Source organism: Sus scrofa, chromosome 8 (genome assembly GCF_054392235.1).
Source record: "Sus scrofa isolate SSC_HxYL_T2T_F1_AM1 chromosome 8, Sscrofa_HxYL_maternal_Yorkshire_Landrace_v2.0, whole genome shotgun sequence".
Taxonomy (NCBI): domain Eukaryota; kingdom Metazoa; phylum Chordata; class Mammalia; order Artiodactyla; family Suidae; genus Sus; species Sus scrofa.
Window position 1 is genome coordinate 56,522,501 of NC_139390.1, and position 17,500 is coordinate 56,540,000.

Consider the following 17,500-nt stretch of genomic DNA (forward strand, 5'->3'; position numbering starts at 1 on the left):
TGGTTCCTGGTCAGATTCGTTTCCTCTGTGCCACGAGGGAAAGTCCTGAATCAACGATGTACGGATTTAGGACGCTATGGAGGGATGCATTGGCCGGCCCCAGGTCATATGGGGTTCCGGAGCCAGGGATCCGATCCAAGTCCCAGCTGTGGCAACGTGATTACTTGAAAGAGGACCCTTTAAAGCCGGGGTGGGGGTGGCGATGACACTGCATGCCATGGAGGTGCTCACCTGTCCTTTTTGTGGACACCTTTTCCGCGGTGGTGACAATGGATGCCCTGGCTGCCGTTCGGAAATGAAAGGTGAAGGCCAAGGTCCACGGTCCGTGGTCGGCGTGGTTCGTCTTCAAGGCCACGGATGAAGAAATGGGCTCCAGGAGGAAAGAGTCCAGGCCTTATGCCTGCCCTGCCTGGAGAATCCATGTCGCCACACAGCGATCCATCCCGATGCGTTCGTTGGTCCTGCGACGCCCCCTGCCGTAGGCTGCTTTTTATAGTCTCCGAAAAGGTCCGCCAGATGGCTCCCGGGGTGGGCCTGGGACGACCAAGTTCGGGGCCGGAAGAGGCCACTTCCAAGTGGGGGAGGAGTTACAAGTGGGCGGCAGACCTGAAGATAACCTGGAGGGGAGGAAAAAGGAGGGGAACCGTGACCGAGCGAGCCGGAGGGGAGGGGAGGGGAGGGACGATGGGATGGCACCATCGGGAGTCCTGCTCAAAGAATTGGAGCCTCCTTGAGACATGCGACCACATCCATCATTCCAGAGGGAATGGAAGCATCTTCCCCATGGTTGTACAATGATACATGTCCTTCAGAGTCCCTGAGAAAAAAAGGAATACAAGGCAAGATTTTGTCCGTGGAGGGAAGGGGGGGGGGGGGGGAGAACAGAGGCTCCAGACTTTGGATCTCTTGGCACAGGGGCCTCCTGCGCCGTATGGAAAGGACTGTTCCTAGGGTGCTCTCAGAATGGGATTTCTGGGTCCCACGAACCTTGTGTGTTGGACAAAGAGGCAGAAAGAGGGGTTCCCGGCTGGAAAGCCCAAACCACAGCTCTTCAGATGGGTAGGGAAGGGCAGACAGACTTCCGGCCCCAAGCAGTGATCTGGACCTCCAGAGGCCTTAGGACGACTTCACTGAGAACACGCAGAATCCGACCCAGCCACAGCGTCCTCTATACCTAGCTCTGTTTCACTTTCTCTGTCTCTCTCCCCTCCTCCTCTTTCTCCCTCTGATTCTGCCTCTCACTGTCTGCCTATCCTCCGTCCCTCCCTGTCTGTCTCTGTCTCTCTCCCTCACAAGCACACCACCGCGGGTCCCCCCCCTCCCCCCCCTTCTTTCTCCCCCCCCCCCCCCCCCCCCCGGCATATGCTATTATCCTTTTCCTTAAGACTGTGATTTACATGCCATGGAGTCTCCCTTCCCCAGGGAAACCTACAGTGCCTTTGTCCTTAAAAGAGGCAGGGGATGGTGGGGCTGAGGGCAGACATTATTTGAACAGGTGTGAGGACATACATAGGTCTACTGCCTCGGACTGAGGCCATTCTGAAGCTTTTCGGGGGCGTGGGAGATCACACTGTTCCCGGTGCGTGCGTGTGTGTGTGTGTGTGTGTGTGCGCGCGCGCGTGCAGGTGTGTGGGGAGGGAACCCGAATGGGGCACCCCCAGACCGACCGCTTCGGCTTTGGCGCTGGCATGTGGAGGATCTGGAATCCAGGGCCCTCTGGAAAGGACGGATGTGAGACGGACACCCTCTTCTTCCCGTCTTGAAAGCAGGAGAAAAACCTTCCTCTAGAAGCCCAAGTTCAAAGCCAGCTGTTTCAAGGAACGTCTGCCTCTGGCAAGGGGGAGGGGGAGGGCGAGGGCGAGGGGGCGGCCTGGAGGCAGCCTGGAGCACCCACGGCATGCATTCAGAAACCTCGTGCATCTCTCTTCCGGTGCTATCTTTGGGGGGACGTGGTACTCTTGGGCAAGTCCTCCGAACGATAGTGGAAACAAACATCTGTCTTCTCTCCCACACCTGGTGAATGCAGACAGACACACTGGAAGAGCACCCACCCTCCCTTTTCCCCCAAAGGACTCTTGTCACTGTACAGACGGGGGGGGGGGGGGGTGGCCCACGGGGGTGTCACACGCAGTCTTGGTGGCTCGTCTATGTTTCCAATCCGCCCAGGCAGTGCAGGCGGCCACCACTGCTGCTGCCACCTCTCACCGATCGTTCATCCTGTCCGTCAGTGCTATGACAGCACTAAGCTCTTCAGGGAGAAAATGCTCCCTGCCTTTCCTCTCGGAGGGCACACTGAGGGCACCCACTCCCATTAACAAAGTTTATTCACCTTGACAGGAAGAAAAGAGCTTGGGGTTTTTCACACCGCTGCAGATGACACTTTCCTACCGACTCTGGAATTCTCTTGCTCATTCTCCGGTGGGCCCGCCCCCCCATTTCAGGAGAGGGTGTTTGGTTCTGGGTTGGGGTGCGTGTGTGCGCGCGCGTGTGTGTGTGTGTGCGTGTGGGTGTGTCTGTGTCTTGCTTTTTCATTTTATTGGAATACAGTTGACTGACAAAGTTGTATGAACTTACAGGGTTGTTTCTGGGTGTTCGTCATGGCAGTGAAAGGAAACACCAGGATTTCCCTAGAAAGCCATCCCGTTCACCTGATCGGTGGCATGGAGGACATTCACATCCTCCTTGAGTTTCGCATTTGAAAGTGAGGGGCGGGTGCGTGCAGCAGGTCCCCCACCCCCACCCCACCCCGCGCCCCGAACGTGCCTCCCGCAGTGGCACTAGGAGTGTGTGCAATGAAAGGGACAGGACACCAGACACCAGAGGACCATTCTGACCCTCCTTTCCTTCTCTCTTCAGAAAGCAGGAAATAAATCTCTTGGGTGAAAGAAAAGTGTGCTCCCTGCCACGAAATTTGGGGGGGGGGGGTGTCGGGTTGGCGATAAGGACTTCACTGCTCCCATGGCTCCTGCAATGTTCACGAATCCTCCAAATCCTCAAGGCAAGATGGTTCACAACCAATACATGAGCGAGCTGTCAGAGACACCAGGGACTGAAACACTCCGTATTAGGGAGGGGTCCTCACTCACTTTCATGCAAAGGCAGCCACAACAGCAGCCTTTTCAAAGATGGCTGCAGGCAAGGGGGTGGGGGAGATGATGGAGAAAGTGGTGGTGGCGGCGGCGGCGGCGGCGGCGGCGGCGTGGCAGACTTGGATCACGTCCATTATGTTCATTCAACAAACAGTCGGGGCGATGGGAGAATGGCCGCTTGGTGGTCTGGGTTTCTCCAGGCTCCCTGGCCCACTCCCTGCCCCACACCCCCAACCCCCCACACCCCCTTGGACATGGGCAGGAAGGTTTCTAGAGAAGGCAGTGCCTGACCTGCTGGCTCTGTCACCCTGGGGGGAGAACATTTCGGAGAGTCGCCAGAGGCTTCAGACTTCCTACCCCTCTCCCTCCCCCACTCTGAACCCTGGTAACTAGACTTCATTCAACCGACACTTAGGATGGGTCATCCAACTGTTCTCTCATGAAGGAAGGAAGGAAGGAAGGAAGGAAAGAAGGAAGGAAGGTCGGTCGGTGGGTAGGTGGGTGTGTTTTCTGCGTGGGGTGAAGCCTTCCCTCCCTCGATGCAAGCCTGATATCCTCACCTGTCACAGAGACTGGACCCCTAAAAAACTACTGTGTCCGGTTTTCTCCCATTTAGGGGGTTCCAGAGTGTGTGTGTGTGTGCGTGTGCGTGTGCGTGTGCGTGTGTGCGTGCGTGCGTGCGTGCGTGTGTGTGTGTGTGTGTGTGTGTGTTGAGGGCCACACCCACGGCATATGGAGGTTCCCAGATGACGGATCGAATCGGAGGCTTTAGCTGCTGACCTCCTACACCACAGAAACAGGAATGCCAGGTCCGAGCCGCGTCTGGGACCAACACCACAGCTCACGGCAACACCGGATCCTTTACCCACTGAGCGAGGTGGACAGGCATCGAACCTGCAACCTCATGGTTCCTGGTCGGACTCATTTCCACTGCGCCATGGCGGGAACTCTGCTTTGTGGTTTTGGCGTTTGGATTCCAGAAGGTGGCGTAGGGGTCCCTGTTCGTCGTCTATTGGATAGAGACTCTTTTGTGTGTGTATATGTTCATCCCATCCTCCTCATGGATCCCTCTCCCCCGCCCTCATGATTTCTTTTCCCCCCTCTGCTTTTTAGGGCTGCCCTCGTGGCATATGGAAGTTCCCAAGCGAGGGGTTGAATCGGAGCTACGGCTGCTGGCCTACGCCACAGGCACAGCCATGTGGGATCCGAGCCGCGTCTGCGACCGACACCACAGCTCACGGCACTGCCTGCCGGATCCTTACCGCCCCCCTGAGCGAGGCCAGGGATCGAACCCACACCCTTCCCTGCAAAGGTTCCTCGTCGGATGCGCTTCCATGGTGCCACGACAGGAACTCCCCCGTGATGGTTTTTTTTCACGCTGGTGTTCCCACCCACAAGGAAGGAATGGCCCAATATTCTGGAATCACCTAGAGGGGAAAAGACGCTGAAAAAGAACGGAGGGATAGATGGATGTAGATGGATCACTGAATCCCCTTGACTGTACACCTGAAACGAACACAACATTGTAAGCAAGCCCACTGTATGCCGAGCTAAAGCAACAACAACAACCAACAACCACAACAACCACAACAAACTTACATCTTAAAAAAAAAAAAAAAAAAAAAAAAAAAGATGTCCCCTGCAGTTCCCATCAGGGCTCAGCGGTAATGAACCCGACTAGGATCCGTGAGGATGTGGGTTCGATCCCTCCCCTGGCCTCGCTTGGTGGGTTAAGGATCCCGCGTTGCTGTGGCTGTGGGGTAGGCCCGCAGCTACAGCTCTGATTCGACCGTGAGTCTGGGAACTTCCATAGGGCTGGGGCGTGGGCATTAAAAAAAGATATACTATATGCATACTATATACATATGTAGGAGTTCCCGTCATGGCTGGACGAATCCGACTAGGAGGCCTGAGGGTGCGGGTTCGATCCCTGGCCTCGCTCGTTGGGTTCAGGATCGGGTGTTGCCGTGAGCTCTGGTGTAGGTCGCAGACAGGGCTCGGATCCCGCGTTGTGCTGGCTCTGGTGTAGGCCGGTGGCTACGGCTCCGATTGGACCCCTAGCCTGGGAACCTCCATGTGCCATGGGTGCAGCCCTAGAAACAGAAAATAACTACGTGTGTGTGTGTGTGTGTGTGTGTGTGTGTGTGTGTGTGTGTGTATACAGATAGATATAGATATATAGATATAGATATATCACCTAAAGGCCCAGGACTAGAGAAAGCATTGGGTCATTAGGATCTAAGAATCTTCTCCCCGCCCCCCAAATCCATCCATCCATCCATCCATCCAACCCACCCTCCCTCCCTCCCTCCCTCCCTCCCTCTCTCCATCTTTCACTTTTCCTGATAAAGACAAAGGGACAAAAATTGTTTGTTTGGTTGTTTCTTTGTTTGTTCGTTTTTTTCTCAAAAGTTGTACATCTACTTTGTAACTTATACCTCTGTCAGAGGGATGGAGAATCCTTGACCTTTTCCTCCCTACCCAAATCCTTCCAGAAATCAGAAACTCAGTGGCTGGAAAACTGGACTGGATCCTGAAGTTTTTCCAGTTGCCTTCCATCTCTGGCTACAACTCTCTTCATCAGCGTTTCCCATTTTCTCCCACCCTTTGGACCTGGCATCCTTGCGGATGAGAACACGTATCGCTTGTCCCGAGGCCCTGAAAACGGAAGCCCGTGGAGTCCCTCGATGAACACATCAGAGAAATGGTCTCTGAGAGTGAAACCATCACCCTGTGTTCATTTCTCTAAGAGCCCCTCGGAAAGTTGGCCCCAACACCTGACGGCATTCTCAGAGGGGCCTTTCAAAAGACTGAAGGGGCGTTCCCGTCATGGCTCCGTGGTGAGCGAATCCGACTAGGAACCGTGAGGTTGTGGGTTCGATCCCTGCCCTCACTCAGTGGGTTAAGGATCCAGCGTTGCCGTGAGCTGTGGTGTCGGTCGCAGACACGGCTCAGATCCCACGTTGCTGTGGCTCTGGCGTAGGCTGGCAGCTATGGCTCCGATTCGACCCCTAGCCTGGGAACCTCCATATGCCATGGGAGCGGCCCAAGAAATGGCAAAAAGACAAAACAAACAAACAAACAAACAAACCGAGAAAACAAAAGACTGAAGGGACTTTCCCCTCTCCCTCTCTCTTCCCTCTGTCTCTCTCTGTCTCACTCACTGTCTCTGTCTGTCTCTCTGTGTCTCTCTCACACGTACACGCACACACACACAGAGTCACCGGCTCCGTTCTTCATATGTAACAGTTTGAAAGTTCCAGGAAAGTTTGGCAGCCCAAACCGGCCTTGGTACTCCAGCTCCAATTAAGTCTCAGAGACAGAGTTTTGGGTGAAGCATAAAGAACAGCTTTATTGCTTTGCCAGGCTAAGGAGGCCACAGCAGGCTAAGGACCTCAAAACTGTGTCCTCCCTTGAGAGGGGATAGCAAGGGGTTCTATAGGTTTAGCTTAATGGTGGGCATGGGGGTGGCGGAGCTGTCTAGAAGCATCAGGGTGCTTGCATTCTCCCTGGATAGGAGATTAGGATAGACCATTTCAAAGTCATCAAGGCTGGAGTCAGGTGGTCCATGGAATGTTTCTAGTGTCTTTGGGGTTATGGCATTTTGACCTTCTCTCCGGAGTGAAGATTGCTCATCCACGGGGTGGGGGGGGGGGCGCAATCCTTAGGGAGTGTTTCAAGGGTAGAGAAAACACCAGGTTCACTACAACTCTGACTCGACAGTAGTCATTAGTCATAAGTTCGTGGGCCAAGGCAAGCCATAACCTAATGGAGACTATTTCAAAGTAGCTTTTAGCTGTAACAATGTCTCTGGCTCCAACACACCAGCACTCCCGGGCTTGAGCTTGGTTTCAGTTTCAGAGGAGGGAACTCTGGCTCCAAGGATTAACCCCTTCGTTCCTTTGGTTTCTGTGGGCCTGGTTCGGGGAGCCCATCCACATCACCGCCTTTTGAGAGGCCATCTGACAACTGTTTCACCAAAGCGACGTCATCTCAAAACAAGGAAACCAGTTCCATAAATGGAGGATCTCTCCCTTCCCCCTCCCTCCCTCTCCTTCTCACTCTCCTCTACCCACAGCTCATGGCAACGTGGGATTCGTAACCCAGTGAGCGAGGCTGAGCATGGAACCTGCCACCTCATGGTTCCTAGTTGCATTTATTTCCACTTCTGCACCACGATGGGACCTCCCCAGCTCAGTTTTTCACACGTGAGGTTTCCCGGGACGTTTCGGAGGAGGCGGACCCCAAACGTGTCTCCATGCCCTGTGTGGGTGATTCCTGTGAGGTAAAATGACTTAAGGACCGGCCCACACCAAAGGGACACTCTGGCCCTCCTTTCTGGCCCCCAGACAGCAGGAGATGAAAATCTCCTCCTCGTGCAAAGGAAGATGGCAAGTGAAGATGTCCATTCCCACACCAAGGCCAACATGCTCCAGAAGTTTTGCGGGGTTTCCCGGGTTGGGAAATGGCGGGGGCTCCTTTGGCCTGACACGAGGCGAGTTTCGTGCACACATCCTCCCCCACCCCCCTCCATGCAGTCTGCGAGGGGCAGCCTGAGGGTAGGGAAATTGGGGAAAGAGGGGAAAAAAAACACTTTCCCTAAAGAGAAGCTCCAGGAAAAGTCACCACCTCTGACTTGACTGGAGAGTTTCTGCATTTGAATGAAGTGATTGAACCCAGGCCCTGAGGCCTGGATCTTCCTGATCTCCCCTCCCCCCCTTCCCGGGCGTGAGTCCAGGCGATTTGGGAAGCGAGAGGCGGCGCAGCAGGGATGGCGGCCGGGGGTGGGGGGTGGGGCGGGCAGCTGGGGCCGGGAGTGGGGGGGTGCGGGACTAATGAACCAGCGCCTGCCTGCCTGCCTGCCTGCCTGCCTGCCTGCCTGCCTGAACGAGCCCCTCCCCTCCCCCCCCACCCCCTCCCCACGCCCACCCGCCTGAGGGCGGGGATGGGGCCTGAGAGCTACGGGAAACTTCTTTGCTAGCTACTTGTCAGGGAGTGATCCCAGCTCAAAGTCCCTTTGCTTATTTCGGAACAAGGTCTGAGTCTCAGCTAGTACAGAGTTTCTGAATGTCTCGGCACATGGACTGGCCTGCACCAAACAAGCAGACAGGAAGAAAAATGAACACACAGAAACCCAGCTGGTCTCCTTCTCCCAGAGTCTCTCTTGGAGAAATTACCTTAAGCTCAGTGACTTTGCCCCGTCTCCCTCTGGTGCAAAGCCATCCCTGGAGGAGCCAGGTCTTACATGAGCAGGGCAGGGCAGGGCAGCACCACCCAGGTGAGCTGGAGAGTGGAGAGTCAAGTTGATAGATACCCCAAATGTGGCTGGCCAGGGGTCTGGGTTAGCATTCCGTGTGAACTCACACACCCAGGCACCTAGCACCGATTTCCCCATGTTCTTCCGACCGTGATTCTCACTCTTCTTCTGTCCCCCCCCCCCCCCCACCTTCGGCTTTTTGCCTTTTCTAGGGCCGCTCCTGCGGCATATGGAAGTTCCCCTGCCAGGGGTCCAATCGGAGCTGTAGCCGCTGGCCTACACCAGAGCCACAGCAACGCGGGATCTGAGCCACATCTGCAACCTGCACCACAGCTCACGGCAATGCTGGATCCTTAACCCACTGAGCAAGGCCAGGGATGGAACCTGCAACCTCATGGTTCCTAGTCAGATTCATTAACCACTGAGCCACAATGGGAACTCTGACTCTCCCTCTTCCCTGCCTGATACCTTAAGAGCCTGATCGTTTGTGGGGAAATGAAATCCCAGCTGGCAAGAGCCACCTTATCTTCCCAGCACACGAGAAAAGAATAGGCGCAGGCTCACATCCATCTTATGTTTCTATGCCTTGCCCTGGCCCCACCGTTTCAGAAAGCTGTGTCCCTCCACCTGTCAAAAGCCAAAGCCCAGGAGTTCCCGTCGTGGAATAGTGGAAAGGAATCCAACCAGGAACCATGAGGTTGCAGGTTCGATCCCAGGCCTTCCACAGTGGGTTTAGGATCTGGTGGCATCACCTTGCGCTGCGGTGTAGGTTGCAGACGCAGCTTGGATATGATGGTGCTTGTGACTGTGGCATACGCCCCAGCAGTTGTAGGTCTGATTCGGCCCCTAGCCCGGGAACCTCCATATGATGCGGGGGGGGGGGGGGGGTAGGGGGTAGGGGGAGGCTGCAGCCAAAGCCCAAGGAAGAAAGACAATCAGAATGTTGCGTGGAACTCCTGGAGACTTAACAGCCACCACCAGTCATGACCATGGCTGTCAACCGACACCAGAGCCAAAGAAATGTCGGATCAAATAGGAACCTGCCACTTACACCAGTACTCACCACAATGCAGGACCACAAAAACAAAGGAACAAGAAACCAAAACTAAATAATTGCCCAGGAGCAGCAGGTGCAGGAAAACCATGCTGACTCTCACCCCCCAGAAGCCAGAGGTAACCTATTTATCACCCCACACGCACACACCTCAGCACCACCAGCACCAGCACCCCACCCCCCCACCCCAGGATCGAATCTGCATCCTCGTGGGTGCTCCTCAGCTTTGTTACCAATGAGCCACAATGGGATCTCCCCAATCCAGGTTTTTATGTTTCTTTTTTTTTTTTTTTTTTTACCCTTGCTTTCTTCGGGTGGCACTCACGGCACACGGAGGTTCCCAGGCTAGGGAATCAGAGCTTGAGCCACTGGCCTACACCACAGACACAGCAACACCAGGTCCGATCTGTGTCTGCAACCTACACCACAGTTCAGGGCAATGCCAGATCTTTCACCCACTGAGCGAGGCCAGGGATCAAACCAGCACTCTCATGGATGCTAGTCAGATTCCTACCTGCTGAGTCACAATGGGAACTCCACTAAATACATAAATTTTTTCAAAGAGAGAGAGAGAGGGAGGGAGAGTGTGTGTGTGTGTGTGTGTGTGAGAGAGAGAGAGAGAGAGAGAGAGAGAGAGAGAGAGAAGGTCTGGTATCACTTGGGGAAAAATAAAATTATGCTTGGAGAAAAATATCTGTCCCTAGAGATCATTCACAATGGCTTGCTCTGCCTGTTCATTTCTCTCTTTCTTCCCTTTTCTTTTTTCCTTCCTTTTCTTTTCCTTTCGCATCTGTCTGTGCCGTGTGTGTGTGTGTGTGTGTGTGTGTGTGTGTGTGTGTAGTCTTCTTTTAGGGCTTCACATGTGCCATTTTGTAGGTTCCCAGGTTAGGGGTCAATGCTAGTCGGGTTCGTTTCCACCGAGCCACAACGGGAATTCCTGCCTTGTGTTTCTTTATCTTTGTTCTGTTACTAGGTGCTAGGGATTCCTTTTTGTTAAGTCCAGTCACTTAAATAAGGGTGTTTGCAGGGTTGCCTAAAGCATCAAAAATGTATTTTCTCATTAAATATTGGAATGTGGGGAGTTCCTGTTGTGGCTCAGTGGTAACAAACCCGACTAGTATCCATGTATGCCGGTTCGAACCCTGGTTTGGGAACTTCCGTATGCCACAGTTATGGCTCTAAAAAATCCTCTCTCTCTCTCTCTCTCTCTCTCTCTCTCTCTCTCTCTCTCTCGATAATATACACATACACACACACATCCATACGTACATACCTATGTACACGTATACATATACATTGGAATTTGGTCTGCCATCGATGAGATGCTCCCTCTTTGTGTGTTGTTCATTTTGTTTTTTGTTTTTTAGGAGTGCACCCTTGGGATATGGAAGTTCCCTGGGCTAGGGGTCGAAGAATCGGAGCTGTAGCTGCTGGCCTGCACCTCAGCCAGAGCTATGCCCTGCCAGATCACCCGATCTGAGCTGAGCGGCCACGTCTGTCACCTACACCTACCTCCCCCTGAATGAAGACGTATTTTCAATACATCTCAAGTGGAGAAAAACTTGCTAAAAATCACTTTATTTGTCATGGAAACCATATCTTCTAGCAGACATGGCACAAAAGCCAGTGTTTATGGTCATCACACCACAGACATCAGAATTCCAAGCTTCTAGGGGTTTCTGGGGGCGGGGGGTGTGTCCCCAGGGCCTGTGGAAGTTCCATGCCCGCCGCCACTGCCACTGACTGCTGCCGCCCCTCTGCCACCACCCAGGGATCCTTCGCCCTGGGTGGGTGGGGGGAGGGAGAGGGTATCTCAGCAGAAACGATCTTATCTTACGGGGTTTATGGGTGGCTAGAAGCATGTGGTTCTGTTCATGTCATGCTCGAGGTTTCGGTTTTTGCCCTCCTACCTACCCAATGGTCGGCAGATGGAATTCTTCTGGTTTTCTCTGGCCATCCCTCTCCTCGAACTCACGGGTCCAGTTTTTCTCCCACATTTGACTTTTCCGGGAGATCCACAAAAGGAAGCGCCAACCCTTGACATCCACCGACAAGAGATCACCACCCTCTGCCCCTCTTTAGCCCCTTCTCATCCTCATGCCTGCCTGCACACATCGGAGACATTTCCAAGTGCCCAGGAGGATCCTTGGACCCTGACACCTCGAAATCTTCCCTGAGCAGCAGTGCTCGGGACTCAGACCTGGGGTTTATCACGGGCTCCAACCACGACCTTTGGTTTTCCTGGGCTGGGAGATCGGTTTCATGAGATGGAACCGGCTGCGGATTCAGCTTCTGGATCTGGAATGTGAAACGTTGTACACGACTTTTTTCAAGGCATGACTGTAGGGGAACGAAACCTTGCCCCCCCCCCCCCAACCCGCCACATCCCAGATGTCACATGAGCACGGGGAGGAATTCTGTGGAGCTGGAAACAACCATGACCCAAAAGAACACAGGAAGGAATTCCTGTCATGGCGCGGCGGAAACGAATCGGACTAGGAATCACGAGGTGGCAGGTTTGATCCCTGACCTCGCTCAGGGGTTTAAGGATCTGGCATTTTTCCGCGAGCTGTGGCATAAGGTCTCAGATGTGGCTCGGATCCCGCCGTTGCTGTGGCTGTGGCTCAGGCTAGCAGATGCAGCTCCGATTCAACACCAAGCGTGCGCGCGCGCGGGGTGGGGGGGGGGTGGGGGGGGAAGGGAAGCAAACCTCCTAAGAACGACGAAAGTGCAGTTAGGAAACAGAAAATGATGATCCCGGAAGTCCACTTGAATGTGGTTGGGAATCATGCATAGGACCACACCGCCACCGTGTGAGAGACCAGTGCAAGACAGCTGAACAATACAAAGCGGGGTGGGGGGGGGGGGTGCTTGGCGGGGGTTGGAGGAGGAGGAGGAGGAGGAGGAGGAGGAGGAGGAGGAGGAGGAGGAGGAGGAGGAGGAGGAGGAGGAGGAGGAGGAGGTGGGGGGAGACGGCGGCACTGGTGGTGGGCAAAGGTGCCTCTGGGCGAGGACTTTGGTGACCATATTCTCATGGCAGGCTTGAGAGCCCAAAAGATGACATGGTGGAGGCTGAAGTTAAATTTGGTCAAAAGGAAAACAACCATGAGAAAAGATGCGTCCACCCACACATAGAAAAGATATCGTGCCAAGAATGGGAGCCCTGTTCCAATGGCTCTTCCTGGGATTGTGGGAAATGAATCGATAGCAAGAAGATGCTTTCACATCCATGTCTTCAATGACTCCTGTACTAAGTGCGTCGTGGTTTTGCCAGTTTGGCAGAGTTGTGGAATGTCATCCGGCAATTGCATCTCCCCTGCCCAACCAGCAAGATGGAGTTGTTCTTTTTTTTTTTTTTTTTTTCCTGCTGCACTGCCTTTCCTGTGCCAGGGATCGAACTTGAGGCTCAGCTGTGACCTAGGCACAGCGGGAACTCCGAGATGGATTTCTTTTTCCTTCTTTTTCTTTCCTTCCTTCCTTTCTTCCTTTCTTTCTTTTCTCTCTCTCTCTTTCTTTTTCTTTTCTTTCTTTCTTTCTCTTTCCTTCCTTTCTTTCTCCTTTCTTTTTCTTTCTTTCTTTCTTTCTTTCTTTCTTTCTTTCTTTCTTTCTTTCTTTCTTTCTCTCTCTCTCTCTCTCTCTCTATCTTTCTCTTTCCTTCCTTTCTTTCTTTCTCTTTCTTTCTCTCTCTCTCTCTCTCTCTCTCTCTTTCTTTCTCTTTTCTTTCTTTCTTTCTTTCTTTCCTTCTCTCTCTCTCTCTCTCTCTCTCTCTTTCTGGTTTTTTTTTGGGGGGGAGCCACACCCGCAGCACATGGAGGTTCCCAGGCTAGGGGTCAGTTCGGAGCCTTACCTGCCGGCCTACACCACAGGCACAGCCACGCGGGATCCGAGCCGCGTCTGTGACAGACACCACAGCTCACGGCAATGCCAGATCCTTAACCCAACAAGTGAGCCAGGGATCAAACCTGCAACCTCATGGTTCCTGGTCGGATTTGTTTCCACTACCCCAGGATGGCAATCCTGAGACTTGCAAAGTTTATTGTTTGTTTCGGGTTTTCTCCACCCCCTCTCCCTCCTGTTTCAGCTTTATGTTTTACTTTTTGGCCACACACACGGGCAGCAAGTGGAAGTTTTTCCTGAGCCAGAGATGGAACCTGCACCACACAGGGGCAACCAGAGCCACCGCGGTGAGAAAGCAGGAGCCTTGACCCTGTTGGTCGTGGGCTTCCTTCTTCTTCTTCATCTGTTGTTGTTTTTTGGGTTTTTTTTGGGGGGGGGGTTGTTTTCCTTTTTTTGTTTTGTTTTGTTTTGTTTTGGATGAGATTTCAGTTCACCCCCCCACACATACACACACACTCATAGTGTTGCGTTGTACTTTCCCTCCGTTGTGGTTGGTCAGTCATGCTGAAATCCATGTTTCTATGACCTGACCACCAGAGCATTTGCCCCAGGCAGCCATTTGTTCTCTTTGGACTTTGTCTCAGTCTATGCAGAGAGAGATTTTCATTTCCACTTTCCTAGGATCGACTGTATCCTTCTCTCCCTTCCTAAGCTTCTGGGCTTTGCTTGTCTGCTTTTGACAGACCGTCTCCGTCGGTAAGGGTGGCAGGTATACCGACTCCTGCGTTGTCGTTCTCCGAGAGCTTGCCGGGTTTCGTTTTTGCCAGTCCCCGCCTACCCTCCCGCCCTCCCTCTCTCCCTCCCTCCTCCAGCTCCGTGCAGGGAGGTGGGGTGGGGGTGGGGGAGAGAAGAGAAGGTGGAGGGGAACCTGAGATCTCTCTCGCTAGTGCCACCCTCACCGCGCCGGCTTCTCTCTGGAATTCCCAAGCCCAGGAAGGGACATGCTTGGGGGAGCGAGCGCGGCTCCTTCTAGGCAACAGCGAGAACCTCTTCCCAGCTCCTTCCCCGCCGCCGCCGCCGCCGCCGCCGCCGCCCCCCTCTTTCCATCTGCTGCCATCACGCCACGCAGTGCCTTGCCAGGAGGCAGCTCCGTAGTGGAAGCCTCGCGGTCGTGCAGGACGCCTGGCGCCTCGGCCCCGGGAAGAGCTCGGGCATTTGGGTGGCCGGCGCTGTGTCGTTGTGTCGCCGCCGGCCGGCCGGCCTTCCGGATCTGTCCTGGTGACGTTGGTGGCGGTTGTCGCGTGCCATCTAGTGTCCGCTTTTATATCGTCCCTTCCCTCTGCAGCTTTGGGGACCTTCGCGAGGGATGTGACTCAGCCATCCGGCCTGAGTCAGAGTTCCGGGAGGCTGGCGACACTGGCGGCGACAGCTCCGGTGGCTCAGAGGCCTGGGAGTGTCCCTCTCTCACCGGAGATTGGGCGTGCAGGCCTGTGAGGGAGTGACTGTCACCGCGCTCCCCAGGCAGGTTCTGGGGCCGCCTGGCCGGGTCGACCAGCATCCGCTCTTGCCGCTCCGGCCCCGGGGACCGACCAGGCCTGGGCCGGGCCGCCTCCCTAGCGAGGGGAGAGGGTGTGCGGCGCCCGGGACTGCCTGTGCTCGGGTGGCCTGGCCTTGTCCCGGGTCGCCCTTTGGAGCGTGAATGACTCCCGCCCGCCGTCCCTCCAGCCTCTCATCCCCGAAGTGAGGAGCGGCCCGGGCTGTGCGCTGTGAGGGCGTTGGAGGGCGCGACAGGCTCGGTGGCCGGCACGCTTGTTTCCCGGTCGTCATGCCGGCATGGGTCCCTCCCCCCCTGCCCCCCGACTGATGGCTACCGCCGGCCCGTGCGGAGTCGTACTGACGAGGTCTAGACCGGCACAAGCCGTGAGGGGTGGAGCGGAAAGGGTGGCTCGGGCCCCGGCGCCTTCCTTCGCGGGGTCCGTTCGTCGGAGGCGCCTCCGTGGAAACATTTTTTTTCCAAGTCCTGATGGATCCGGAGATGGTGGATGGTACCCCGCCGGCCCCCTGCTCCCGGGTGTGGCCGGGAAGGGTGCACCTGGGCCTGAGGCGTGCCCATGTAGGGTCCCGGTCGTTGGACAAGACTTCGTTTCCCACGCTCTCATTCCCCCCCCCCCCGCCCCCCCGCCCTCGGAGTGTTTCCCTGTCGGTCGGTCGATCTGTCGGGAGGTGGGGACCGGCCTGAGCTGGATGGTGTGTCCTGGATTTTGGGGGAGCCAAGTCCCCGTCTGGAGCTCCGGACAGACCGATACCTGCCCGCGTGGGCAAGCCGGGAAGGGCTTCCCCGGCTGGCCGGCCGGCTCCACCTCCTTCCTGTCCCTGTCCCTTCCTTGCGGTCACGCTCCCCGGGTCGACCAGATGGCCCTGAGAGCGCTGGGTCTGGCGACTCTAGGGCAGGGCTGGGGGACAAGTGTCCGGATGGGGGTTCCGGGGATACCCCCACGTCCTGTGGGTGGGCCCCGCTGCTGGGCATGGACATTTTTCGCGGCCGAAATAGGCCTTTTCTGTCACCAGGTAGATGCTGACACGATCCTCTTCAGCGCCTGTCGCTGGAGACCTTGGGCCTCTGGATGCACGTGGGGGGCTTTGGGCTTTCGGCTGCTGTCCAAGGCCTGACCCTGCCCTTTGCACCCCGCGTGGGGGCCGCTCGCCTGGGCCTGTGCGCCGGCTCTCGCTTGTGCATCCAGCTGGCCCATGCTGCGGTGTCCCCTCCGGTCTTTGGCTGACCCGAGGGCGGCAGGGCGCGTGGCCCTGTGGGGTCTTCTACCCTGTGTGCCTCCCTGCTGCGGGCACCCGGCGGCTCGGCTGGAACAACCCCACCCTGTTGGCTCCGTGCCACGTGTCAGGCATTCTCCCTCCCGGGGTTGTCAGCCGCTGTCTCTCCCCTGAGAGAGGAAGGGGAGGAGGAGGAGGAGGAGGAGGAGGGGGGGCCGGTGAAGCTGAAGCAGGCCCCCGTGGTGATTGTCTTTGCTGGCCCTCCCTCCCTCCCTCCCTCCCTCCCCTCTTCTGGGCTCTTCCCTGGCTCTGCCAGGACTGATCGATGTGGTGATGTGGCGCTCTCCTGGGCTTGGGCTTAAGCCGCGCCAGGTGAGGGACGGCCGCTCATGGTGAGTTGGGCCGCGCCTCTCATTCTGTCGCGGGCCCCTCGCTGCTCCTCCCCCACCTGCGGGTGGTGTGGGGGAAGGCAGGGGTGCGGCCTCCAGCCTGACCTCTGGTCTCCCGCCCTGCTGCCTTCGGGTGTCAGTCGGGGGGGGGGGCCTGGGTCCTTTGGGACGCAGCAGGCATTCTCGCTTTGCCTCCTTGGCGTGTGCCTTGCGAGCGGTCCCTCCCCAAAGTGGGGGGAGGCCTCCCTCGCTGCCATGCTTCGCATCCCTGCGGGTGCGTGAGCGTGCCTCCCCTGGTCCTCTGTGGTGCCCCTGGAGTACTCCGGGTTGCCTGTCAGATGCCCGAGGCCGAGCGGTGGTGTCGTTTTCCTCTCCCAGCGGTGAGTCCCCTCGGGTCCCCACTGTGGTGGTGGCGTGCCCCACGAGCAGCTTCCTAAAGCTCAGGGGAGGGGGTCGAGACGGTAAGGCAGGGGAAGCTTGTGTCCCCTCCCCGGGAGGGGCTCAGGTGGACCCCTTGTCATGGGTCTCCCTCACTGTGTGCCAGTGAGGGCAGCCCTTGGCCCTTGAGTGGCACGCCCCATGCTTCTCCCTTGACCGGGAAGGCTGCATGTGGTCGTGAGAGCGACCGCGGTGGGCCGGGAGATGTGAAGGGGGGGTCCCCGTCTGGCTTTCCGGACGTGGCATCCCTCCACCCACGTGGAAAAGTCTGAAAGGCAAGCCTGGTGGCAGCACAGACTCTTGCCCTCCCGGCTCTGACCGTGGACGCTCACATGGGCTGTGTGCTTTACCCATACCGCAGACCCCCCCCCCTTCTGACTTCCCACTTTTTGGGAGTGTTCCCACTCCCGTGGGTCCCCGAAGGGGCGAGCGATGGTGTGTGGGGCACGACGCGCCCTCGGTGAGAAAGCCTTCTCTAGCGATCTGAGAGGGGGGCCTTGGGGTACCTGGACCCCCCAGCCGCCGCCCCTCCTGAAGTCTGCAGGGCAGTAGCTGCCGGCGCTACTTGCCACAGCGTGTGGGCAAGAGCCGCCCTCGCGCGAGGGGTGCGCTGGCCCCCGCGGTGGGGGCCAAGCGCTGCTCTTTTGCCTAATGCGGCCTGTGCCTC